This window comes from Dermacentor variabilis, chromosome 4 (genome assembly GCF_050947875.1).
Source record: "Dermacentor variabilis isolate Ectoservices chromosome 4, ASM5094787v1, whole genome shotgun sequence".
Taxonomy (NCBI): Eukaryota; Metazoa; Arthropoda; class Arachnida; order Ixodida; family Ixodidae; genus Dermacentor; species Dermacentor variabilis.
The window spans coordinates 156,354,951-156,382,668 of NC_134571.1; positions in this window are offsets into that span (position 1 = coordinate 156,354,951).

The window sequence follows — 27,718 nt, forward strand, 5'->3', positions numbered from 1 at the left end:
CTCGGCACTCTTTCCCGTTCACGAGGAGGTCTCGCATGTAGGGCTCGAGAAGCTTCATGTTCTCGTCAGTGCTGCATAATGACAAAAACACAACTTTTGTTTTTCTTTCCGGACACTGCGCCGAAAAGTGACCCGGCTTCTGGCACGTATAACAAACGCGCGCTTGCCTCGTCTCGAACCGCTTTCTGCGTTCGGCTTCGGCTGCCGCCGTCTCCTTAGGTTCGGTCGCACTGCTTTCACTCGCATCCGCACTACGTGTGTTCCCCTTTGCTCTCATGGGTGTGAACTTCGGCCTCTCAAACTTCGATCCAAATTCACCCTTTTGACCGTCCTTAGCTCCGCGAGCCCGACGCGTCACTCGGCTAGTTCTCGGCTAGTTCAGCGGCTCTAGCCACCGTACAAACGTCTGGCCTATCCAAGACCCAGTACCGCACGTTCTCAGGTAACCGACTATAAAACTGTTCCAGCCCGAAACACTGCAGAACTTTCTCGTGGTCACCAAACGCTTTCTCTTCTTTGAGCCACTCCTGCATGTTTGACATAAGCCTGTAGGCAAACTCTGTATATGACTCACTTTTGCCTTTCTCATTTTCCCGAAACTTCCGACGGAACGCCTCCGCTGACAGCCTGTACTTCTTTAGCAGACTCGATTTCACTTTGTCGAAATCCTCGGCCTCCTCTCTAGTCAAGCGAGCGACTACGTCGGCCGCCTCGCCGGGTAACAAAGTGAGCAAGCGCTGTGGCCACGTTTCCCGAGAGAACCCCTGCTTCTCGCACGTTCGCTCAAAGTTAACCAGGAACAAACCAATGTCCTCTCCAAGCTTAAACGGCCGCATCAGGTCAGTCATTTTGAACAATACTCGTTCTCCTGCACCGTGTGCCTGACTTCCATTACGAGCGCGTTCGATCTCTATCTCGAGACGCTTCATTTCCAAAGCGTGTTGACGGTCGCGCTCTTGTTGCTCTCGCTCTTTCTGTTCTTTACGTTCACGCTCTTCTTTTTCTTTCTGTTCTTTAATTTCGCGCTCCTGTCTTTTTGCCGTCTCCCTCTCCTCAATGGTCTCAAGGCATTCCGACAGCTCGTCATCCTCAGCTTCTAACTCAAGAATAGCCCTTAGCAGTTCTGGTTTTCTGAGTTTGTCTGAGACATCCAGACCCAACTCTCTTGCAAGCTCCAGCAATTTCGGTTTGCGCAACGACTTCAAATCCACGGCTGCTCTGAATGCTGCTTTCTCTACTGCCTATTATTGTCTTGCCGCAAACTAACCCGGCAGCAACGACAACCACAATTACCAGCTCTGTTTCTGACACTAACAAAAGCCTGGCACAACTCAGAAGAAGAAAGTCCCGCACTCACCAAACCTCGCAGCCAAGAATTCAGCGCAGTCGTTCCGCTGCAGGCAACCAGTCATCACACAGGGCTCGTTGCACTGCTCCCAGATGGTCGTTGTGCTGCTCAGCATACAGTCAACTGCATATCTTCGCTGCTGGCCTCCGTTGTCGCGATCTCACCGCTGGCAGACAGTTGTTGGGGCCTAAGCGCTGACGCCCGTTGTTGCACCTGGGTCGCAAGCCCCAAGGGTAGCGTTGGCCTGGCGGCCTGGGGCACAACTGGAAGCATTCGAAGGTCCCGGCAAAGCATGAGTCGACTGGTAACAGAACAACTTGTTTATTCTAACATCGCAAAAGAGCGGGCGGTCAGGTCGACCGAAGTGGAGAGACTGGAGAGCACGTTACTCAACAGAAGAAATCGGAGCCTCCCTCTTGGCGTCCGGGGGCAGCTGCTTTTATACTCTCGCAGTTGAGGGCAAGAAGGAACGCCTCTATAGACGCACACCTGACTGTGCCGCTCGGGCACGTTGGGAAGAGTAGGTGGCGCATCCGCCGGGCCGTGTGCCGCTCGGGGACGTTGGGAAGAGTAGGTGGCGCATCCGCCGGGCCGTTTGCCGCTCGGACCTCCTCGCTTCACAGATGGGGGAGCTCCTCTCCCCGGCTGCCGCGCTTCGACAAGCGTGGGCACCAACATGCACACACACACACACGCACACGAAGACACGTGGCATTGGAACATGCCTGGACGCGCTTGGCGGGGAGGCGTAGCGGCGGCGCCGAACGGGCCAAAATGTATGCCGCTTTGAACGAAGCCCCGGCGTCCGTTGCATCCGCGCCGCCTATACCGCGCGTCGTAGGCGAAACGTAACAGCGTTCGTCTTTTATAGGTGATCTGCCAGATGTTGCTGACGCAGGCAGCTCCCTGGTGGTAGGGCTGATCACGCTCGTCACAGGCGGCGCTAGTAGAAGCGTAGGGGGCGCTAGCGTGACTTGGCGATAGACAGCAGGGGCACGGCCAAGGCACGGTTCCAGGCAAATTGAAGTTGCGTGTGGGACAGCCGAGATAGTAGCAGGCACAGCTGAGCCGTTCTGTGCGATGATGAGAACCTGCATGTTAAACAGCCACAGTTTAGTAGACTGTATCGTGGCACAGCCACCGAGCCCACCATCATCAATGTTACTAACGGAAAACTAAGCTCAGCTTCTATCGCTAGGTTTGCGTACGGAATTCACCTGACTTTCCATAAGTTCCAGCATTATATCATCAAGCGCTCGGGGCATCTCATCACGTATAAGAAAAAAAGAACAGCTTTAGCTTCAGAACGTACAGTGAGCGTCAAAAGCTTATGGATCGCGGAATTTTAGAAAAAGGTTTATAGTTATTCCCCCTGTTTACGTAGTGTGGCATTCATATTTACAATATGTACTTGTGCAGAGTAAACAACAGTTTTGTGTAGTTTTGCGGCTTGCGGACCAAGCTGCGTTGGAAATGAACTTATTTGCAGAACTGCTGCCATGTTTACTTTCAACGGCGACTGTGCCATTGAGCACCAGTATTTTCTTTATTCTGCGTCACTATAACGGAAAACTATTCCAATGAGTTTTTATTCTAGTCACCTGACGTCAAATCTGCGTAACCACCGACGGAATCATCAGGCGGTGACACACAGCGTTGCCTCAACAGCCCAATCAAGCGCCCTCTAGTTCATAGGAGGTCACATTTCTGTGATTTGAAAACGAATAACATTGCCTACATTGAGCCTTTTTCGTTTGTAATTCGCTTCTAGCAATTAAGATGAACGCTCAAGTTCAGAGGATTTTTATGGGGCCGAGCCAGTACATTGAAAGTAGGTGCCCGGATGAAGAGGGTGGTGCCAGTGTCTGGGATTAGTCCGCTTTCCCTTACTTAGCTTGTTGTGGCTGGTCCAAAATCGCGCCGGCGGGCAACGGAAGGTTAACAATGCCACGAATACGGATCCTCAGCAAGGAACAGTTAGCAGAGCGAGGTGGTAAACATGCCGAAAGTGCTCGAAAAAGTTACACGGCCACGCAAGAATTTTTATTGTGCGCAAATAAACCCAAGCTCTCTGGCAGGTGTAAGTAGCCAGTGCCTGAGTGATCCGCAGCAGCCATCTTTTATTCCTATCGGAACAGGGCACTCCGCGGATATAAAAAAAAATAAAGTAAGTTTCGTTCGGCATATTAATGCATCTCTAACGCATACATGTCACTTTGACGCGGTGAGTTTTTGCGGTTTTTTGACGTCGCGTGACAAGCAGGTGAATGGGGTGGAGCCTGAAAACTTTCGACCAATAGCCAAGGGCTAAGGGTGAAAAGGAGTCGAAGGAGAAATAACCTTTTTTTTCTTGCTCGGTCACTGAAGCATAATCAGTGTGTACGCGTCATGTCAGATGAGGAGATATTGCGGTATTGATGACGTTGCGTGACATATAAGCGAAGTGGGGTTGGTCAAGAAAAGTTTCTTGACTAATCGCGGAGGGCTGGTTGCAGAAATGTAATAGAGAAATTTGGAATACATTTACGCTATCGCGCCCGTACACGCAGTTCCTTAAATAATGGTCTTCCAGTCAATGTCAACCTGGCTAAACTTCAGGACAGCCATTGCAAATATTATGTATTAAGCATAGCAACTGAACTGTCATGTATAACACACTTCTTTGCGTAAGCTAAGTATAATAAATATGTAAACAAATGAAAGCGAATAAAAAATTCCATGATATTTTACTCAAATATGAGGACTACTTCTAAATGTACCTATCGTCTTCTGTACGTCCCTCAGGTTTCTGGGGAACTGAAATTCAAGGGCGAAATTTACATGTCTTGTTGCACCATAGAAGAAGAGGGAATCTGTGGCTTAGTGCGAAGATATGAAAGACTCAGCTGCCATTGGGCTACTCTAGCACAACGAACGACGCTTTTAGATTTCATCTACAATCAGTGGATAAAAAGAGAAAGGGTGCTCAGGGGGCGCTAGCGTGATTATTAGAAAACCACCGTTGTGATATGGGTCGTAAACAATTAAAATTAGGGAGCGTTTCTGGCAAAGTCTCGATGCCATTTCTAATGCTGATTCAGTTGTACAAACCTGTGAAATTTTGGGTGGAAGACTATTCTCACAGCATAACGAAAGAATTGCACCAGTAATTATATCGCGGTGCAGTGACCTGACTCAGCAATAGAGTGAGTTAAGAACTGAACACGTGAATGTAATAGCACCTGTGGTGATTGTAGCCGAGGATGTCTTTTTGCACAAATCCATGGGTATAATGCAAAAAGAGTCTGCGGTTGGAATGATTCTCCCTCTTTACACAACAGGCTACGCTATCACGTGCCTTTGTCTTTCCGGATAAAATTTACAATACTCCTCTGCATGCGTCGTGGTGAAAAGATACAAAGGCGTTTAGCATTTCTGAAATTTCGTGAAGCTATATTGGAATGGTCCAAATGATAAGGCACGTGCACTGCATATTGAGGATACAATTTCGAGGTTTCGATGCATCAATTTTTGTTTACAATGGATGTGCATGACACTGGCGCGGAATAGCAAACCACTGTTTCGGCAAATATTGTCGACGGTGACTGGATGGACGACACGTAGCTTTGGCCACAACTTCAGAGAACACGTTAATGTGCTTTTGTAGCTGATTGAGCTATCTTTAAAGATACAGAGCAGTGCATATGATGCTTATTCTAAAAGTGGGTCTAGATATGTATATCAAGCTATCGAAACTTTCCACTCATGAATAGAATCAGGATTAGTGTGTTTTGCTCTTGGTTCTTTATTTGTCAAATAGGTTGAAGCAGCCACTTGTTACTTTTCTGACTCATTAAAATTCCTCGGTGCTGTCACTGTCTGATTACAGTCTGCCTAATCGCTCTTGGCTGTGCTCAGTTTCGATAGATTAGTTCTTGCTGAGCAAAAGGCTGGAAATGTAGCTGTTTTTTACCATGTGCCAAAAATATATTATAGATAGCAACCAGCTTACTCTTGTGGGCCGTCACAATACAATCAGCTTCGATCATTCGCTTGCTGGATGTCGGCGATGTTCGCCATTTATTATACGCACAAAGTGCACATATATTCAAGTGTAGGCCCATTCATTTATTCTCGACACATTGGCGATTGAGTTAAGATGTCGTGCCAGTTCGGGTTGATGTGTGCACATACTGTGCATAAAACCTACTATGACAGGAAGCGGTGTTAGTCTCTTTGTCATTGTTCAACGAGAGGCACTCACTGTTGCCGAAGCTCTGCGATAGAAGCAGTTTCTTTGAAGTTTTGTGATACAACGCTAGTCGACGAGCAACATCCTTTATAGCCAGGAAATGCCGTACATCCGAAGTGCCGGTAACCGCACGGACAGTTGCAGGAATGGTCCGCGAACTTTTTCGCACAGGTTCATTCCATTTCTTAATATGCCTGTGGTTATTCTTGCAGCCAACTACATGTCTTCAATCCACATGATTTAATGCAGCATGATTGGAGCACAGTGCGTTAGCGAACACTCAGTTGTGGTAGTGGCTTCTTATTGGTGCGCCGTCACTGAGGCATCGTGCGGCTGCAGCCGTAAGCGCCATCTCATTTCTTTAGAACAAACTGAACCACCAAAAGGGCCAATACAAAACGGAGCAGACATAAGTGCGCCTGCCTGAGTGATTGGGAAAAAAGAAAGACGAAGGCCAGTGTACTGTTAATAACTTGTAAATATTAGGTAAATGATTCAGTTTATAGTTTCGTCAAGAAGTTACACCAAGGCACTGACAGCTTACGCTTGTGCTAGTTCTGCTGTCCACGTACCAAATAATTGCTCTAAGGACAGTGGGCGTCTATCAAGGCTCTACAGTTTTCTTGGCACAATTTAGCTGCAGTAGCAACTAGATTTGCTGCTGGTTGCCGTCCGCTACACCACGGCTAACAAATTTAGAGCGTAGCCGGTGCAGCTCTGCGCGGTTTCTTCACTCCTCAGCAATAGACGCTAAAAGCGCCCATTGTAAATTGTATCACTGAGATTTACTTCATGTGAATATCATGTGGACTTGAGTTCATATAGTGGCTAAGTCACACTGGCATCGCACTACCTTTTTTAGACGTCCCACTTAAAATTACGTATGAATTCCCTAATGCTTGGTCAACTACGCGCAGTAAGTTTTCGTGTTTAGTAATGGGAAGTTTAGATAAACGGCGATTTGGTCACTTAGGTCGCAAGTATACGAGTAGAATTGTTTCAGGACCCACTGTTACGACTATTGAATGTCATAACCACTACTAAGATGCTGGCAGAGTGAAAGTCACGGAGCAAGTTTAATAACACCCGTCATTCGGCTGATTGGTATATACATGTATAAAAATGGCGCAAATGTGCACAAACACGAGAAGACTCACGCAGTTCATGTTTCGTTAAATGGGAACGCTTCCTAAAGAATCAGTAAAAATTATCAACATCATCAGATAATTATCAAGTTATCGACGTGCGTGTGGGTAAGTTCTGTCGCATTGACGCGAACGGCACGCAGCTCGCTCCTCTGCATTAAGAGGAAGCGTCAGCTTGAGTGCTCCTATCTAAGTACATGTAAAAGGAGAATTCGTTTTGCACCACTGCACCAAATTTGACAACTTTTGTTGCTTTTAAAGGAAAAACTTAACATATAGTTGCTGTTGGTTTCGAATTTTTGAGTTAGGTCGCGAGTTTTTTATAAATAATGGGCAAAAATCGAAAATTTTCAAGAAAACGAAGCTGTCAAGTTTACAACATTGTAACTCAACAACGAAAAAGGATAATACAATTTTGTGAATTGCATCCAATAGTACATCTACAGCGAACAAAATTCATTTGTTATACATTATTCTAGAAAAAATCTGTGATATGTAAATACAGCTTTTGCAGAACTCTTGTAACCAACGCAACAAGTTCACGTAAGATGTAAAATGAAATATCGAATTCGTCCACTTTGAATGGTCTAATGGATGCCGCTTACAGAACCGCTATATCTATTCTTCATGCAGAGCTATGAATTTGTAAACTTAGTCCTTCTATTTTTTTCACACGGTCGAATATTCGAAAGTATTTTTAACAAAATTCAAGCCCTAAATCGAAATTTCGCTTAAAACAGTCACTGGAACTTAACTTTCTCTCTCAAATGCAACAAATTTCATTAAAATCGGTCCGGGGTTATCTCAGAAAAACGTTTTGGCGTTTTACATGTATTTGAATAGGCCGCGTCGGTGTTCGGCCCGAGCTAAAGCTTCCTCTTAAGCGCTCATTTCGAGCAAACTGAGTTAGAGCTACACTTACTGTGCACAAATGACTGATGTGATTGTGACTTCGGCTAGCTACCTAGTGCATATTGGCAAATTACGATGCACCTGTTTATGAGAGCGTTTTTGTTTTTTCCTGGATTTTTGGGGTTTGGGGCAGTCTTGAGGAAGAGTTCGGGCCGTGCTAGTGGAATGGGGAGGAATTGGTCAGAATTTTGGAGTCTCCCGGACAAATCAAGAAAGTTGGCAGACATGGGCGTGCAGACGAATGCTAACAATAAACGTAATGAATACATGCACAATAAATTTTGTGCGCACGTAAGGCGGTGTCCACACGGGGATCTTGTCCTGGGGATCACGGGAGGTATGATCCGTGATGTCATTTCTTGTAAGCGTCATTGCCTTCTCACGCGAACAAGGTCGGACGCCAGCGCCGAGCATACGTATTCACGCGCTGTATGGGTGCTTATCGCCACTCAGCGAAGGAGGGACCGTTTGTCGCTCTCGAACGAACGTTCTCCGGCAACGCGGAGAGCTCCACGGGGGCCTCTTCGCTTGACGTAGTCGTCACGCGATGCGTTCCCCTTGCAGGGAATATTTCCTCGTCTAAATACAGCGAAGGAAAAAGCGCGCCCACCGTTTCATTCAAATATGAGGTTGGTGTCCCTCGCAGTTCTATGAAGACACTGGAGAAACGTTCTTGATGCCTTGTATATTAAAGGTACAGTCAAAAATAACAAATGGGTGATCCGAAATTATATGCAGAACTACTAATTGCGCCCGACACATCAGTATTTCGGCGATACATTTTGGGATGAACCGTAAGTTACCTCGTATCCTCCAATATAAGTAAAAAGGAAAGGAGCAATCGCTTTTCTCTGGCACACTTGAACTAATTTTTTTTGAACTGAAATCCTCCATCTCTTGCATATACAGAGTCTTATTGCAAATAAAACGTTCCAATAATATTATTGCATGCTGTTGCATAAACTTCCAATATTAATGAATAAGGTTGTATCTATAACAAATATGTACTTTTAACTTTGTTGACGCTGCACAATTTACGTATGTTTATCATTATTCTTTCGTCTATGATAAATTGAACCCCCCATTACATCCGATCAGTAGAACTCCCAAGCCCATTGACTTGCCAAATTTTACGGCATCCTCTATAAAGCCTTATAACCTCGCAAACAGCCCTGCCAGGTAGGGTTCAATTGTTGCATTTTTTGGGTTCACTTTCGAGCGCCGCCGCAAACAGAGACAGCGAGTCGAAGCGCCTTCTGCAGAACTGCACGTCGATCCACCGCCTGGAGCCGACCGCCACGCTAAAACTATTACGTTTGATAACATTTTGACAGTCATAAACACCGTGATAACAAAGTGCGAAACGATGTACGCTAATGCGTCTATGAGTTAGTCACGGCGTAAGACTATAAATGAGCTAAGTGAGCGCGAGCTAGCGCGCTTCTTTCGTAAAAGCAAATCGCCAGTCTTCGTCAGGCTAGCCAGGTGGTAGGCGAATAGACTCCAGTTTCCTAGCGTTGGCAAGCGTGGTCTAGGGCCTTAACGTAATACGGTATGAGCCACACGGCTACTCTGAGTAGATCCGAGGGTATTGGGGAAACTGGGTTAACGAAACATCAATGCGAAATTGGGCATAAACATAGTGAGTGGCCGTCCAATTCGCATTCGAGAAGCCCTGGTTTTTTGTTGTCGGGATGCAGAGCGTAGTTTTAATTTCGCTCCTTTCTTTTCTTCCCGCTTGAGCGTTAGTTTTTACCACTAGAAGTTCTTTGAATTGCTAGCAACTGCCGTGAGAAATCAACTGATTTTTACAGAAACGGAACTTGTGAACTCTCAAAATTTTGCAGCCCCTGTTTGCATACATAAATAAATATTGCAAGTACATTACGGACAAAGTGCTAACAAAACGACTTGACGCATCGGTCACATAACACGTTTAACTAAATTATTAAAAAGCGCAACACAGTAGGCCCATTTTCTAACTTGTAAATCTGTAAACCTGCGCGTGTTACGCTAAACAGAGTCCTCCTTGTGCTCTCTAGTAAGCTTACGCTGTGAACATCTTTTCCTGACTCGCTAAATCCATTGTCCTGATTCTAAATCAGCCCATTCGCCTATGGCTAAAAAATGTAATGGTAACAAAGGCTGTGTTTTCAGAACGTCAGACGAAAAGTATACATTATTACCAATGCAGAAGTATTCTAGACGTGTCACAATGAGTGCAGTGGCTCCTGTCTACGCGCTCGCGCATGTCCAAACATACACCTTCTTCTTGACGAGTACACCGGCCTCTGTTTCTTCCAATAAGGCTTGACTGTTTCTGCAACATAAAAAAACGCTCTTCATATTACAGCGGAATGTAATAAATATAAACTAGAGAACGTCAATTGCGTGGCTAAAACACAAAGTACAAGCTTTTGGGTTAGCTGGTTTCGTCCATTAGTTGGACCCTTAAGCTGCGCAGACAATGAAAAAAGACAAATTAACATTCGCTCTGCTTGCGCACCGTCCGTCTCCTAATTTCTCGTGTATGTCACTTAAGCGCTTAGTGCACTAGTACAAGTAAACTGCAGTAAGATATGCTTCCGGCTGTCTCACGGAGACAAGCTCGACTCACTTGAATTACTAGGACTCATAGTTAGGTAAGAAAATCTAAGCCTCCACAGTCTTATTTCACTTGTAAGTGAAGGCGTGTGTGGTATGTTTAGAGATATAAAAGCAAAAGCACAGCACCAGATGTGATTGGCTGGAGATGTACCAGGGATGAAGAAACAGGCACCGGAAGCTAGTCTCCTCATTGATAATGCAGCTTGATCCAATCAGCAGCGGCCTAAATTGACAGTCGACAAGCTAGGCTCTTACATGCACACAAAAAAGAACATCCCCTTAAGGCAGCTTCAAGGGGAAGTGCGGAGAGGGGCCGTTTGGCCTGTATGGGGACCCTCCTCGGTTCTACAAGTGGCTGCTGCTCTTTGCCGTTAAATTTGCACTTCCTCTGCGCTTTCTATCATTACGTTCAATTAAAGCAAAACTATCTGACGTATACACCTGCTATGTAATGACTATCAAGGTATTTTTTTAGAAAGTGCATTTTTTTTAATAAGAAGGCTATGGACCCTTTCAAGGAGATCTCGTGGGCGCCGACATGTTTGATCACGTTGTGACGCTTCAGTTGGTTGCCTCATCTGTCTGCGTTACATTCGTGTTTACAATGGATGTGCATGACGTCCCCGGTGCGGTTCAGCAGTCTCTGTTGCGGCGGATATTGTAGAGGGTGACTGGGTGGACGACACGAAGCTTTGGTCACAGCTTTAAAGGTCACGTAAGCGCTTTCGCTGCTAATCACGCCATGTGCAAACAGTGCGAGCAGCCTATGCGGTGCTTGTATTAAAGCGGTGCTAGAAATGTATTCCAAGTTTCCCAACCTTCCCGCTCTTGAATTAAATCAGGTTAAGTGGGTTTCGCTCTTCGTTCTTCATTTGACAATAGCTTGGAGGCGGCAGCTGTCATCTTTCCAGCTGACCCCGTAAAGTTCTTCGGTGCGGTCGTTATCTGATTGTTTGTTTTCTGCCTAATTCTTCACGGTTGTGCTCAGTTGTGCTAGATTTCTCCTTTTTGCGCACAAGTGCTCGCAATGTAGAGAACTAGATGATCTGTACTTTGTAATAGCTTTGAAGTAAAAATATAATATCGCTAGTCCCTCGTTTACTGTGTTGCCAGTCACAATACGATCACCTTCGAACATTCGTGCGCAGTCGGCGTAAGTCGCTGTCACCCACGCTTCGGTACAAGTTGATTTACGAGTATGCTCATTCATTTATACAGTAGTTTGCGTGCGTGTTTAGGCGGATTCATTTAGATAGAGGGATAAAACTTACTATGCGAGATATCTCTCTGTGTTACTTTATAACGAGCGGAATGCATTCTTCCCAACGCTCCGTGGTTCAAGGCCTTTCTGTGGAGGCCAGCTATACACCGCTGGCGGATGAGATTTTTTTATCCTATTTTTGGAACAGACATTTGGAAAGTATAGATCTCATGGAATCGACTTGATCTCCATCACTGGGTCAAATAAATGCTCTAAACAGGTGCGAACGATACGCCACGTTTTGGTGGCCTGGGCGTGACACGACAATGAACAACTGGGCTGCTATAGTGTGTCTTTAATTGCGAGGGAATTTCAAGACCCCGGTTTTGGGTGGCGTGTGCCGTCTGCGGCAAGAGAGGAGATGTGCTCGACTTGGCATCAGTGGGGACTGGAAAAAAACAGTCGCAAGTCGCGCTGCCACAGCCGCAGAGTCGCTGCTCGTGCACCGATATTCCAAAATGATTAGAAAATTTTCGCGCCGCTCACGTCAAACTCTCTAAAACGATCAATCGAACGTGTGTAATCGATTAAGTCGAATAATTGAAAGTGGACCTCGACGAAGATTATTCGTTTTTCCGGATACTTTTTAACGATTAATCATTCATCGATATTAGCAGCCCGAAAAGCAAGCAAGCAAGAAAATGTCGCCACCTCCAATTCGGCATTAAGGCAACTGCCCCCAAGGCAGTAATAATAAAGGTTGTTTATTTTTTTATTTTTTTTACTTAGCGTTGTGAAGGCTGCGTTGTTAGCGGCACACATTTCCACCTCGTCCTTGAAACCCGTCTCCGAAAATGGCGCGTTCGCTGCGCTCATTCGTGTTTTTATGAAAAAAAATTATGGTCTAAAAATTGAACATCCTATATTTCCACGCACATTTTTCAGCAGAGAGGGCCCTGCCACACATTAAGTGAAACAATTGCACCCTCTTCTAGAATAAGCTGTATGATTAACACTTACGTGACTGTAAATGTACGATATATTCACGTTAATGTTGTTAAAGTGGACATCGTTTTCCATTTTCCTTTCAAGTATGATTGCGCCCTAACATTCTCGTAATGAATTATGCTGGCACTTGATTACGCAAGAATGTCTATTTTGTTACTACTCATCTCGTCAGGAACGAGGAAATACATTGCTCATGTTTTACCGCTCTTCATACAGGCAGAGAAAGAAAGCTGACTACAATGCGTTTTCCTATAAAGAAACAATCAACGAAAAAGGGGAGTATAGCTTCCTCCACCCAAAGAACCAAGTTTCCAGAAACTTTTCCATAAGTTTCCCGGCACCGACGAAAGAAAAAGCCTACATATTTGTTGCACGTTGTTTTTATTGGAGAACATCCCTTTAGTGGCACCTCAGCGAGACAGCTCTCAACGTGCAGCGCTAAAGCTCCTTTGCAGGGCGTCACGTTTTGGCTCGGAGTGTACATCCAGAATTCGATCGCATCTTCGCCGAGGTTAGGTTAGGCCCGCGTCAACGGCTCGCGTTCAATGTATTCCAGTCAAAATGACAGCCCTTGTTGCACTGTCACGAGATCTTGTCTTCTCTCTTCCGACGCGGAGCAGGGGGGCATTGATCAAATTTTGTTTTTATTCCTGCTTGCCAAGCCAAGATGTCGTTGCCCAAGGCAGGAGGTATGCGACGTGCTTCGAATTCGAAAGTTTTTCTTTCTCAGCTACCACGACTCAGTAGTACGTGACGTTGAGCGCCGTGATATACGCAGCTGGCGCTACGTAATAATCTTGGGTATTTCCGAGGTTTCTCGTTAAGGAAGACGAAAAAAAAGTCGACGATTTGGCTCGAACGACTAAACACTGAAGGCCACTGCTGGATATAGCGTTGCAGACAAACTCCTCAGGCAGCTTTCTAAGAATACGTGGGGGCGACATACCCGTCATTATAACCGACATATTGGCGTGATACACCGCGCAAGGTAAGTCCTACTACGCCGTAAAAACAGCTCTCTCGCAGTTATTCGCTGTTTCACAATTCTGACGTAAGCCCGGTGGGAGCTACTGGCACCTCAACGAATTAGAAAGGCGAATCTATCAAAATGCATCCGCCCACAATTTGTCGTCCGCTACGGGCGCTCACTGACTCGTGCAGTGTGGTCCGCCAGCTACAAGCTGCGCAGAATTACACAAATACCACGCAAGATCAGACATTCAAACTATGTTTTCCTCGCGCGAACATTCACCTTCGAATCCGTCGCAGCACTGACTCTATTAAACGCAGCTTATAGGGAGAGTACAGGGTACAATTCATATTAGAATAGAGCGAAGAAAGAAACACCTCGCAGTCGACTCTTGTGGTAGCTATGTTAAGATGGGGCCCTATAATGTAAAATGATTCCAATCTGTTTCTATTGCATTTCTACCACTAAAATACCACTACTCGTCAGCACTTCATAACGCCACCACCATTTTGCCTGTCTCTCACGGGACATCACGGAAACTGCCAAAACTCCCCATCCTGCATAATGTATACTCACTTATTCTGCATTATTAAGCCTAACGAACGAAAAATCATCCCGATCCACTCTACACCTTTTTCTCCATTAAACTTCCACCATTGGACAAAAACTTTCGGGCTGCACCCACTTCACCTGTCGGTCCCACGAAGTCACAAAATTGCGAAAGCTCACCACGCCATAGCGGTGTATGATCGAGCGAAACTGAACATTTTTAGGATTAGCCGGAGCCTGCCCTATACCAAAAAGAATAAACGATGTTTTCTGCCAATTGCTCTTGCTCTGGCTACTCGTAGATTTCGAGAGAAGTGAATATCTCTGCGTAAGCTATAAAGAATAAAAAATGCGTGGCAGTATATGATTGCCGAGCCCTTTCGGCACTTATACAACATCGCTCTGCCAACTGTTTTTCGCTAAACATCTATGTTAGCTGAATATTACACGTTCTGTCATACGTTATCGCGATTTTCCACCAGCCAACGCAAGCTAAGCAAGGGGAAGCAGACCAATTGCAGACGTGATCAACACACCCGACGCCCAGTTAGGCACCTTCACTGCGCTAGTTAGGATCCACCGAGTGCCTCTCAATTTCTTAACGTTTCTACCTCATGTCAGCCAATTAGATAATAAAAGATTGCCAAGTTAGGTACTGCTATTTGCTTAGAAAAGTGACATGTGAAAAATGACCTCCGAACAAATGCGTTGGGTTGGGCTGTTCTGAACAACGCTGCGGGTCACCGCCCGATGTTCACATTAGCAGTTATGTAAATTAGATGTCAGCAGAATGGAATAAATTTAAAATAGAATAGTTTTAGGTCATACTGCCTGTGCTCAACGTCAGTCACACACGGCTCCTACAGCTGAACAACATTTATTCGTTCATATTGCAAATCACACGCGCTTTCAGGCAGTTGGAGCCAGCTGCAGAAGACAATGTATATATATATATATATATATATATATATATATATATATATATATATATATATATATATATTGCAACGGGGGTGTTCGCCTAGCAACACTAGTTATAGGTTGTAGCGGTAGGCTTAAACAGGTCGTCGCTATATTGTAACGGGAAGCAAGCACTTCTCGTCGTCTTCTTCTCTTGCACCAGCACACCAGCACCATGCCCGCTGCCCAGTGCCTTCAGTACAATCACTCCCCACCGAAAGAGTAGCCATCCTGGCGACCTAAGGACAGGAGAAACAGGGGGGTCATGGCATTGCTTGAGCCGGGAGACGTGGACAATTTCTTGACCGCGACGACGCTGGTCGGAAGGCGTTTCGATTGGCTCTATGAGGTAGTTGACCGCGGATGCTTGTTTCAGTACCCGATAAGGACCGTGGTACTTGGAGAGCAGCTTGGAGGAAAGGCCTGGAGGAATAGAGGGCCCCCATAAACAGATCAGCGAGCCAGGCGCAAAGCACGTAGCCGTAGTGGATGAATCGAGGCGAAGCTTTTGGCGCCACTGGTCCTGGGATGTGAACGAACGAGCGAGCTGGTGACATTCTTCGGGGTAAGCAGCCGCTCTAGAAACAGTCGTCCACTGCGAAGCATCTGGGCGGTAAGGTAGAATCGTGTCCATAGTGCAGAAAGGTTCGTGTCCGTAAATGAGAAAGAAAGAGAACCCAGTGGAGCTTTGCGTGGTGGTATTGTAAGCGTAGGTGATGAAAGGTAGAATGCGATCCCAATTCGAGTGGTCAGACGAAGCATACATGGCCAACATGTCACCAAAGGTGCGGTTGAAACGTTCTGTCTTCGTTCAGAGGCTAGGGCTGAAGTTTCAGCGTACCGCTTGAGGTGGTCGATAGCAATAATAACCGAGTGGTTGCCGCTTGGAGTGTTCGGAAGCGGACTGTATAGGGCAATGGTTGACGCGGTCGAGCGCGCTCGCGCGGGGCATGCTAAAGGTTGCAAGGGGCCAGTGGCATGTTGAGGTGGAGTCTTGCGTCGTTGGCATATGTGGCATGACCAGACATACAGGCGAATGATGCGGAACATGCCGCGCCAGTAGTACCGAAACTGGAAGGGAGAGTATGTCTTTAATACACCAGCGTGGCCGCAATGTGGGTCGTCGTGGAACGTGGCGCAGATGTCGGAGCGCAGGTGTCGGGGTATAACAAGCAGCCACTTTGGGCCGCTCGAATTGTAGTTGCGGCGGTACAGCAGGTCATCCCAAATGATGAAGTGCGCGGCTTGGCGACGAAGCGTCCGAGAGATCGATGCTGGTGACTGGCTAGACAGGAAATCAATAAGCGAAGAGATCTGTGGGTCTTTGCGCTGCTCTGAAGGCATGTCGGAAATGTTGAGGGCGAAGTCACCGCAGGTGGAAATAGACGAGTGGACAAGTCCAGAGGGCAGGGGTGACCGGGATAGAGCGTCTGCGTCTAAATGCTTTCGGCCTGAGCGATAAACAACGTGTATGTCGTACTCTTGTAGGCGCAATACCCAACGGGCAAGCCGACCGTTGGGTGTTTTAGTGAAGATAACCAGCATAGGGCGTGATGGTCGGTCACGACGTCAAATGGACGCCCGTACACATAGGGACGAAATTTGCCGATAGCCGAAATGATGGACATTCGTTCTCAGTAACCGGGTAGGTACAATCCTTCTCAGTAAAGGTGCGGCTGGCATACGCGACGACGTACTCTTCGATGCCATCCTTCCGTTGTGCAAGAACAGCCCCGAGCCCGACACCACTAGCGTCCGTATGGATCTCAGTTGGAGCAGAGGGATCGAAGTGTCGCAGTACTGGCGGAGAGGTGAGAATGCGTCACAGTTTTTGGAATTAGTCATCAGAACTGCCGGTGAGAAGCTGCGCCAAGGGGGCGATGATAGAGCCAAAGTTACGGACGAAGCGTCCGATATATGAGCACAGGCCAATGAAGCTGCGAAGCTCTTTCATGGTGGTTGGTTTAGGGAACTCGGATACGGCGCTGAGTTTTGTGGGGTCCGGGAGGATACCGTCTTTTGAAACTTCATGGCCGAGAATAGTAAGCGTGCAAGCGCCGAAGTGGCATTTCTTCAAATTTAGTTGCAGTCCTGCAGCGGAGAAGCACGCAAGTACTTGCTCGAGGCGGATGAGGTGCGACTCAAAGTCGGCGGAAAAAACCACAATGTCTTCCAAACAACACAGGCACGTTTTCCCCATCAGCCCTCGAAGAATGGTGTCCATCATTCGATCGAAAGTGGCAGGCGCGTTGCAGAGGCCGAACGGAATGACAGTAAATTCAGATAGGCCATCAGGCGTTAGTAAGGCTGTCTTTTTGCGATCGGCCTTTGTCATTGGCACTTGCCAGTACCCGGAGCGCAAATCCAGCGAAGAAAAGAGTTCCGCTCCCTGAAGACAGACCAAGGCATCGTCGACGCGCGGCAGATAGATATCTTTGTGCGTTACTCGGTTAAGGCAGCGATAGTCGACGCAGAACCGAATGGAGCCAGTTTTTTTTTTAACGAGGACAACCGAAGATGCCCAGGGACTGTTAGAGGACTGGATGATGCCTCGCTCCAGCATATCGTCAACGTGCTGGTAGATGATACAGCGTTCAGCAGTCGACACACAATACGGACACTGGCGCAATGGTGTTTGTTGACTGGTGTCGATACGGTGAATGACTGCGGAGGCTCGGCCCGTAGATGGTTGGTCAATGTCAAATGAGGAACGAAAACGTTGGAGGAGCTTGATGATTTCTGCGTGCTGCGCAGGTGTGAATTCTGCGTCAACGGCACGGGCGAAGACGTCTACAGGGGCAGCAGTCGCGGAGGGAGGAGTGACGGAACAAATCGCAAGTGATGCGTTGCTACCAAACATGGTGGCTGGGAGAACGCTATCGAAAGCTTCAGAGCTACCGAGGCACTCGCCGCAGAGTAGGGATGATGGGCAGGTGCACGGATTGCACACGTAAATAGCACCAGAACCGTCGCAAAAGGTGACGACAGCAAACGGATGCAAAAATTTCCGGCGGCACGCACAAGTGGCCGATGGTGTAAACAGAACACATGAGTTCGCAGCAGAGTTACATGACACAGGCACCAGAGCGGCGGTGAGAGGTGCGATATCGATGTCAGAGGCAGCAACAACTTTAGGAGAAGAATGGTCGTCAGGGTCGAAGCACGGCACAGATAACGTATGTTCGGCACGAGCGCAGTCGATAAGAGCTTGATTCACAGATAGGGATTTTCATCCAAGAATAACGTCGTCTGATGAACGAGATAGGACGACAAATTCTATAACATACATAACGCTTTGAATGACAACGCGGGCTGTGCACTACGCTGAAGGCTGAATGCGATGCGAGGTTTCCGTACGCAGAGAAAAAGAGGTAAGGGGAATCGTCACTTTGTTCAAATTGCGGCAAAGCTGCTCACTAATAATAGAAACGGCGGCTCCGCTATCGATAAGTGCGTGTACGGTGACGCCGTCTACGGTCAGTTCAATTTCGTTCGCCGGGGCAGAATGAGGCCTTGAAATGTTCCATGTAAACGCAGTTCTTGCCTCTGAAACTGCGACTGTTAGATTTCCTCTCGGGCTGGGCTGGGTCCGCGAACCATCGGGTAAATCGATCGGCGACGTGGGGAAGGTGACCGGCGTGCATCGAAAGGGAGGCGAGTGTAAGATGAGTCCGGAGGAAGGTTAGATGGGTCCAGGCGTGGAAGTCGAGCAGGCCTATATCTTGCGGCGCCCCCACTGTCAGGTAAACGGGGGCTGCGACGGCGGCAGAATCGGGCTACGTGGCCCGGAAAATGGCAGAAATACCATACTGGCCGGTTGTCAGGTGTACGCCACATGTTGACGACAGGGGCTCCAGTGGACGAGTGGGGGACGACAATCGGGAGTGAATGTGGCGGCGCCACATGGTATGTGCTAGTTGCCCGGTAGGCATCAGGAGCAGGACGAGCGTAAGGCCGGGCGACAGCGTACGTTAGCGGTCCAGCTGCAGGCTGCGGAGGAAAGGCAGATGGCAGCGCCGCGGCAACTTGCGTCTGAATGACGTGGCGAAGCGAAGGAGCTAAGGTTGTCGACGGCTTGGGTGTGCTGTTCGCCATTGGGAGTTGGCGTGCGACTTCCTGACGGATGAATTGCTTTATCTCCGCCATTAAAGCAGAGATGTCGGCAGCGTCCGGGATGAAATCCAACGGAGATAGACCCGCGGGGCCCTGCTGAGCAGCGCGTGTTGATGCATGCTGCTTGCTCAGCTCGTCGTACTGCTGACAAAGCTGTATGACCTCGGCAATTGTTCGCAGACTCTTCGCGACGAGCATCTGGAAGGCATGGCCATCGATGCATTTAATGATGTGCTTGATCTTGTCAGCTTCAACCATAGATGAGTTGACACGCTTGCATTGCGAGAGCATGTCTTCAATATAACTGGTGTAGGTCTCCTCGCGGCGTTGAGCTCGACTACACAGGCTTTGTTCAGCGCGAAGCCGGCGAACGGCGGGACGGCCGAAGACCTCTGCCAAAGTTGTCGTGAAAGCGGACCAGGTGGTAAAATCGGCTTCATGATTACGGAACCATAGGTTTGCTACGTCAGTCAAGTAAAAGATGACATTTGTGAGCTTCGCGCGGTCGTCCCACTGATTCTAGGCGCTTACACTGTCATATTCGGCGAGCCAGTCTTCCACGTCGTAATCGTCTGTGCCGCTAAATATAGCCGGATCGAGCTGCCGGATGACGCCAGAACAGACGATGGCGGGGGGCACGGGAGCAGCAGCATGAGACGGTCCCGGTTCAACCATTGCAACAGCTGGTGGTAGCGTTCGACTGCGGAGTTCCGGGATGTCGAAGAGAAACCCAGCAGCTCCGCCAAATGCAACGGGGGTGTTCACCTAGCAGCACTAGTTATGGGTTGCAGCGGTAAGCTTAAACAGGTCGTCGCTATATCGTAACGGGAAGCAAGCACTTCTCGTCGTCTTCTGCTCTTGCACCAGCACCGGCACACCAGCACCATGCCCACTGCCCAGTGCCTTCAGTGCAATATATATATATATATATATATATATATGTGTGTGTATATGCATATATATATATATATATATATATATATATACGCACACGTCAAACTCTGCGTGTAGTGGTGCTTTAGTGCAATGCCAATTGAAATGATTTACCACTAAGAACCACACGCACAATTTTGTTTATGTCCATTCGAAGCAATATGTCATCACCTGCAATGTTTACGCTTCTCCAATACGTCGGTCACAATTTTATTATCGAGCAATGTTCATGTTTATGCACAAATCGCTCACAAGCTATGCTAAAATGAAAATTGCAATTCAGGCGGATGTCCAGTGCGAGATATCTACATGGCGAAATCACCAGCACGAGAGTTACGTAAGGCGCAACTACAGGAACGATGGCGTTCACAGGTGTATTCAGAGAAAGAGTAGATGTATCAAGGAGCATTTCAGAATTTGTTACTCGTTGCGCCACAGTTCCACGTAGCCATTCTGAGGAACTGGTCTTGAACGGCCGAAAAACTCCGTGTCGCATTACAAAAGGTTAAATAAATTAAATAAATCTAATAAAAGAATTCGTTCTCTACAATTCACTATTTCATCAACGGGTCAGTATGCTTGTAGACACCTGTAAGCTAATAGCATTTGTTCACGTCTCATGTAGGAATTTATTGTTTTCTTAGGCAGAACAGAGGTGCACTTACTTGCGTAATATTGTTGGCTGTAGTACGAAGATTGCATAAGCCCATCTGGCAGTGCTTTCATACGACGTACGTGCAATTATTAACCTCCGTTGAACGTGCCCCGGGAAATAGCGCTATGCCGGTTGATAAATCCACTTGTGTGTAAAGTAGCTGCTTCGTTGAATGTCATTACATTCTGAATGTCTTTCTGAATATTCGTCATTTCGGCTAAAGTTTGACAGCATTAAACTCTAAGACATTTTTTCTCCATTGTTTGAGACTAGACGACTTGCATGTGGTATGGTAGCAAGCAAAAGCGTTAAACGGACCTTTTCTTGCATGTACAAAGATGGCAAGACACGTCTTCTGCGTGGCTCTGGCACCCTGTGACGTATCATAACTGTAACTGCCGGGGTTGGTAAAATTTCATAAACGCCGTTTTTTTCTGCGTCTCTCTGCCCGCACCCCCTCGTCCCAAAAACGGTTAGCTAACGTTACCTAACTCAAGTTAAGGATCAGGCGAATACTGAGCGAAACTGCGTCGTTACAAAAGATTAAGCCTAGCTCGCGAGAACCTATGTCGCATTGTATGAAATAGGTTGATGTTGCAAATTCCCACGTGGCACTGCTGACGTACCATCACGACGTGCTAAACAGTCTGATAATCACAGTAACGTATTTGATGATAAAGACGGTCCGCACGATGGAAAATAAATTTCGCCTCTGCAAAAACGCGTAATACTATAGTTTGTTTATATACGGTATTCTCTCTGGTCATAATCACCGCAAAAAGCGAAACAGATGATTGGTTGCAATGAATTCATTAGCCCGGTATACTTGAACCAAGAATACGTGATGATTAGAAGTATTTATTAGTTTATTCAAAGGTTCTGGGAATATTTTTCATGGTGTCATAATGATTTACGAACATTAGCTGTTTGTGTGAGCGTAAATCAAGATCGCAGGAAAGTCATACGTCACAGTGCGGCAAGCTTTCTTGTGGGATACGGTGATATATATTTCGGCGGCAGCAATGTACTATGTAGTTTTCTTGTAATTTTTTTTTGTAAAGCACTTTTTTTTTTTACTAAAACCAGTGTTACTGTCAAACTGATAGTATTTCCTCCGTGAAGAAGCTATAAGGCGAACAGAGATTGCACTGGCCATGGTCATTGTGGCCGTCTAAATATATCGCTCTGATTAGATGCTCTGGTGTATAGCTGTTTACAAGGAAACACATGTCGAAAACAATGAGGTTGTAGTGACAAGGTACAGAAATATTGTATTTTTCACTGTGTTTACGGGCAGATAAGCTACTAACGTTTTCAATGAATAATGCTTGCTCGGTAGTGTTAATCGTTCTGCGCAAGCTACTCTTAAGAGGCGATAAAGAGCTGTACGGCACGAAGCGTCCGTGCGCAAAAAATGTACTTATAACAAAGCATTACCTGTATATTCGAATAATCATCACCTCTTAGTTTGATTTATCTCTTTATATTTTGAAATTCGAAGTATGTGCTACTGACAACGGATAAGATGGGTGGTGGCGTGCGTCTCTGTATGAAACGTCGTGCAAAAAATAATCATGGCGTACATTTCTGAACAGGCATATTAATTTGTTTTTTATATATTGTCTGCGTATCTTTGCGCGTTTCGTAGTGCTGCTAGCATACTGATTTTTAACGAGGGCAACCTTAAATATTTTTAGCCGACCTGTTGGTACAAAAAGGAAAGACTGCAGCACTTGAGTTCCGTCAGACGAGGTGCCCTTGCGGATCGTGTTATCTGCGCGTGTTGCATTTGAACACAGCGCGTTTGACGTCCGGAAATTTTTCTTCTGAAAGTATGTACCGCCGACATTTTCTTTGTATTTTTCATCCAGGAGTGCAACGTGACGGCTATACGCCATGGATACCGGACCTGAGCTTCTTGTTGTGCAAGATGCAGCGCTGACTCTATCCATGCGATGTCAGCTGTTTACGTGCAACACCATAGTGGTGGCCTTAGCTGTGAACCTAGCTTACTTCGAAAGAATTCTTTTTCGTTGAAAAAACCAGTAAGTGCGGAACTGAACTAGCAGACACAAAATCTATGCAGATTACACGCGCTGTAGGACACCAAGTTTTGCAAAGCATTTTGCAGGTAGCTGGTTAGGCGTGAACCCTGTGGCGCTGCACACAACCGGCTCTTTGATTCTCTCTCGATGTATATGTACTCAGTGTATATGTCGGATTTGCTATGGGTCAGAGAGCACGATGGCTTGCCTAGCTGTGCGACCATAGCGAACACGTTCCTCTCTCTTCCTATGCTACGAGCAGTACACCTGTAGTACGTCACCTGGCTGTTAAAATGAACCCTTTATTTGACGCGGTTTTTAAAGTCTGATTTGACGCAAGTTTTCACGAATGAAGGTGCGGCCAGGCAAAGTCTTCTTTGTTAGCCTCACTAGCCGGTGTCGCCCGTCAGAGTTTCTGTATGGACGCTGACGGGCTGTGAGTTCGGCCCAGAGGTTTCTTCCTCATACACCATGCGTAGCATGAAAGAGCAGGCCTGCATTAAACGGGATGGTAATACGAGAAGCCCTGTGAAGGTCCGGTGTGAGTGTGGGCAGTGCGAACTGGCGGCGCCTAGCTGCTGGGGATCAGAAATCGATGACCGTGGAAAACTTGCTTTTGAATCGCTGCGCGTACGCAGGTAACCCCCACAAAGTGTTCTGCAGCCGAGATTCATAGATCTTCTTACCCCCGCCACGTGGCTCAATCAAAGGTAGTACGCGAGGATCAAAGGCGAGAGTCGGATGACGAAGCTCTACTGACGACCTATACCGAGTGGCTTAGCTTGATAGGTACTTTTCACCACAGTGGCATACAGGAATGCACAGACAGACAGACAGACAGACAGACAGACAGACAGACAGACAGACAGACAGACAGACAGACAGACAGACAGACAGACAGACAGACAGACAGACAGACAGACAGACAGACAGACAGACAGACAGACAGACAGACAGACAGACAGACAGACAGACAGACAGACAGACAGACAGACAGACAGACAGACAGACAGACAGACAGACAGACAGACAGACAGACAGACAGACAGACAGACAGACAGACAGACAGACAGACAGACAGACAGACAGACAGACAGACAGACAGACAGACAGACAGACAGACAGACAGACAGACAGACAGACAGACAGACAGACAGACAGACAGACAGACAGACAGACAGACAGACAGACAGACAGACAGACAGACAGACAGACAGACAGACAGACAGACAGACAGACAGACAGACAGACAGACAGACAGACAGACAGACAGACAGACAGACAGACAGACAGACAGACAGACAGACAGACAGACAGACAGACAGACAGACAGACAGACAGACAGACAGACAGACAGACAGACAGACAGACAGACAGACAGACAGACAGACAGACAGACAGACAGACAGACAGACAGACAGACAGACAGACAGACAGACAGACAGACAGACAGACAGACAGACAGACAGACAGACAGACAGACAGACAGACAGACAGACAGACAGACAGACAGACAGACAGACAGACAGACAGACAGACAGACAGACAGACAGACAGACAGACAGACAGACAGACAGACAGACAGACAGACAGACAGACAGACAGACAGACAGACAGACAGACAGACAGACAGACAGACAGACAGACAGACAGACAGACAGACAGACAGACAGACAGACAGACAGACAGACAGACAGACAGACAGACAGACAGACAGACAGACAGACAGACAGACAGACAGACAGACAGACAGACAGACAGACAGACAGACAGACAGACAGACAGACAGACAGACAGACAGACAGACAGACAGACAGACAGACAGACAGACAGACAGACAGACAGACAGACAGACAGACAGACAGACAGATAGATAGATAGATAGATAGATAGATAGATAGATAGATAGATAGATAGATAGATAGACAGACAGACAGACAGATAGATAGATAGATAGATAGATAGATAGATAGATAGATAGATAGATAGATAGATAGATAGATAGATAGATAGATAGATAGATAGATAGATAGATAGATACTCTCACAGCGCCTGATCTTGAGAAAATGCGTGGCATTCACAAACATTTTAAATCATGAAACGAAGTTTGCTGTGAACTCATAGGCTATTTTCAGTTTAAAATGCAAACATAAATGAGATATGTGTAATTATAAAAGCACGATCTGACGTAATGCAGTATTCTGGCTCTACTACTGTAAGGGACCTACACTGACTTAAACAACGCTTTTGCAGATTTAGGCATTCTTTTCTCTGCCTGCACTACCCTGGAAAACTTTGGCAATTGAAAATGCTAGCTCCAAGAAGAGCACAGCTGGGTAGAAGGGCGTAACAACGGGCTATAGCAATTGAGCAAGCCAAACACGCCAATTTATTAGAGCTGAATTTCATTGCGTTCCTTGCCGTGCACTATGAACATCTTTCGCATCAAGCCGGTATGTCCACTTTCTGCACTATTTATTTGTAAGAAATGTCCAGCATGATTGATTCGGGAGAATGATGTGCAGAAAATATCCGGGAATATCACAGTAACCTGCGGTTTGTGCATGACATCGTCCTGTTGAGCAACTCTGGGTATGAATTATCAGCTCAGTGTAAAGCACCATTGACATGTTTGTTAATCTTATGCAATGTTCAAGGATCTTGCGAAAAAAAACTTTCTTGGTTTAAAGTCAACCTCCTGTAATCATAACAGGTACAGGCGGCTGAGTAACGAGAAGTAAGTTTCTCTAGGCCATGTAGTCGCAGAGAAGCGAGATCATGAGAACCAAATTTTCAGGCAAATAAATCGGAGGGCTAATGGAAGGCGCTCTGAAATTATTTACTCTGAGAGGCACTGTAATATCACGGACGTCCTTGACAAGAATAGTGCGTTACCGACTCACTTTACTATTGTCAGCCTATGGAGATAAAGCTTCAGGAAGAAAGAACATTTAAGAATATGTTAATGACCCTTCAATAAGGAGTGGCACAAAAAAAATGAAAGACGTGGCGTTTCGACGCAAGAAGGCAACAGTCTGAACTGGAATAAAGCACGGGTAGATGTTATAACAGTTGAGACTACGAGGAAGACGTGAATTTAGGGAAGGCGCTAATGCGTAAAAAAGGCAACTGTGTTTTATTAAAGCAATATAACGAAGTGCAAAGTGCAACGAAAAATTTCATTTAATTTAAGGACGGCTTTAGATAACGGCATCCACAATATGAAGCCGACTAAACAACAAAGACATAACTGCTTCGTAGAAAACGAACGTTCGGAATTGTATTAAGCGATCGATGAACAGAAAACAAAGAAACAATAACCAATATCTCCCATTTCGTTGTCCGAAGGATTACAACAAGCCTGAAGTTCGAATGTGTTGCCATATTTTTTTCTGTTATCCTTTTTACCAGATGTCTATTGGATGGTGCCCAGTAAGCGACAACAATTTGACATTACACAACAAAACAATTTTACGCCCCTTAAGGATCCTTTCGCCTCTCAACAATATTTTCATCTGACTTCGTGCGCCGTGCTTCCCTGTCAGGGACGCTACTTCGCGCTGGTAATCGCAAGCTGTGTGTTACATGGATGCAAAGGCCAGGAACGCAGCGGTAAAGTGACGGAATGGGTGCCAGAGAGATGACGAATGTTAATTTGGAACAATATAACCAACATAGGACGGAAATTTTGCGAAGAGTAATGTAATTATTTGTGTCATAGCGTAGATTACAGTCTGTGGGCGTTACAGCTCACAGCTCGCTTAATATATGTTTAAAAGAAAACCGTGAATCGTCCCCGACGCCATACTAAGTACAGTTCACGTAGTGGTGACTACTTAACTTGCGCTATTTGGGACATGAGGCACCGCTGCATCCATAGCTTGGCACCGCCGCGGCACCCACATCATGTAATTTTCCTCGCATCTGAAGTGTTGTTCGCTAGAGTGCAGGCATCTATCACCAGCCACGCAGTTCATTCAGCCAGAGGCAGTAGCAGAACAAAAATGTTCGCCAAGCGTTTCATGAACGCATCAGATTTGCATTTGCCATCGCATTTGCATCTGCCATCACTATTTGCCAGAATTTCATCAACTTTCCGATAGCAAAGTCGAGAGGGTACACCATCTAATAACATGCGCATTTGAGGCACCCGTTCGCAACTCTCGCGCAGCGTTATGGCTGTGTTTTACGCCTGACTGAAATTCTTATTTAACGCAGTGCATACGTTACAATTTAGCGCCGTAATTATGCACGCTAACAAAACCGTGCACCCTCTCTACGCCACTCACTTAAGGTTGTTCAAATTTGGGAGGTCTTCCAAAAAATCATTTTGTAAAAATGCTGCCCTTGAGTTATGCTGGCTAACTGTGTTGCAATTCGACATTTTGCGGGAAGGGCAATGTCCGAAATTGCTGGACACGATGTTTTGTTGTGCTGGAATGAAATATAGAATAACCAGACCCTACCCGCATACTCAGCTCACTTTCTCTTTCAAGAAGTTGTCCTGCATTTTCAAATACAGGTACGCTATAAAGGAACAGCCGGAACATTGAACGTGACATGCTATTACGCGGCCCATATGTCCTACGGGGCCTAAACTATATGTGGCGTCTATGTTTAACTCACTGACGCAGGGAAGCTTCCTGCCTGTGCACATATACGCAAAAAAGTAAACAGACAGCTAATGCACGGTATACAGTTCCTTTCCAAAAGCTCTTAAAGTGCATCTCCCCATTGGGTCAGCTCAATGCTGCAAACACATCTGTATATTCCGGTAATAGGGAGTTCACCCTCTTGCGTTTACAAAGTGCTTCAGCTTTATAAAATCTGCTGGGAAAAGAAAACTGCTGGCTTAAAGTGCAATCTTGTGTACTCTGCACTTTCAGAGATTTTACTTAAAGGTTACGGGAAAGAATAATTGACAAACGGAAAATGGCAAGACACTTTCAAGATACACTGAAAGCGCTGAGTAGCGTTTCTTGTCAAGCGATTGCCCATGACGTTTCAACTGCTTTGATTTTTAAGGTAAGATCGATCACAG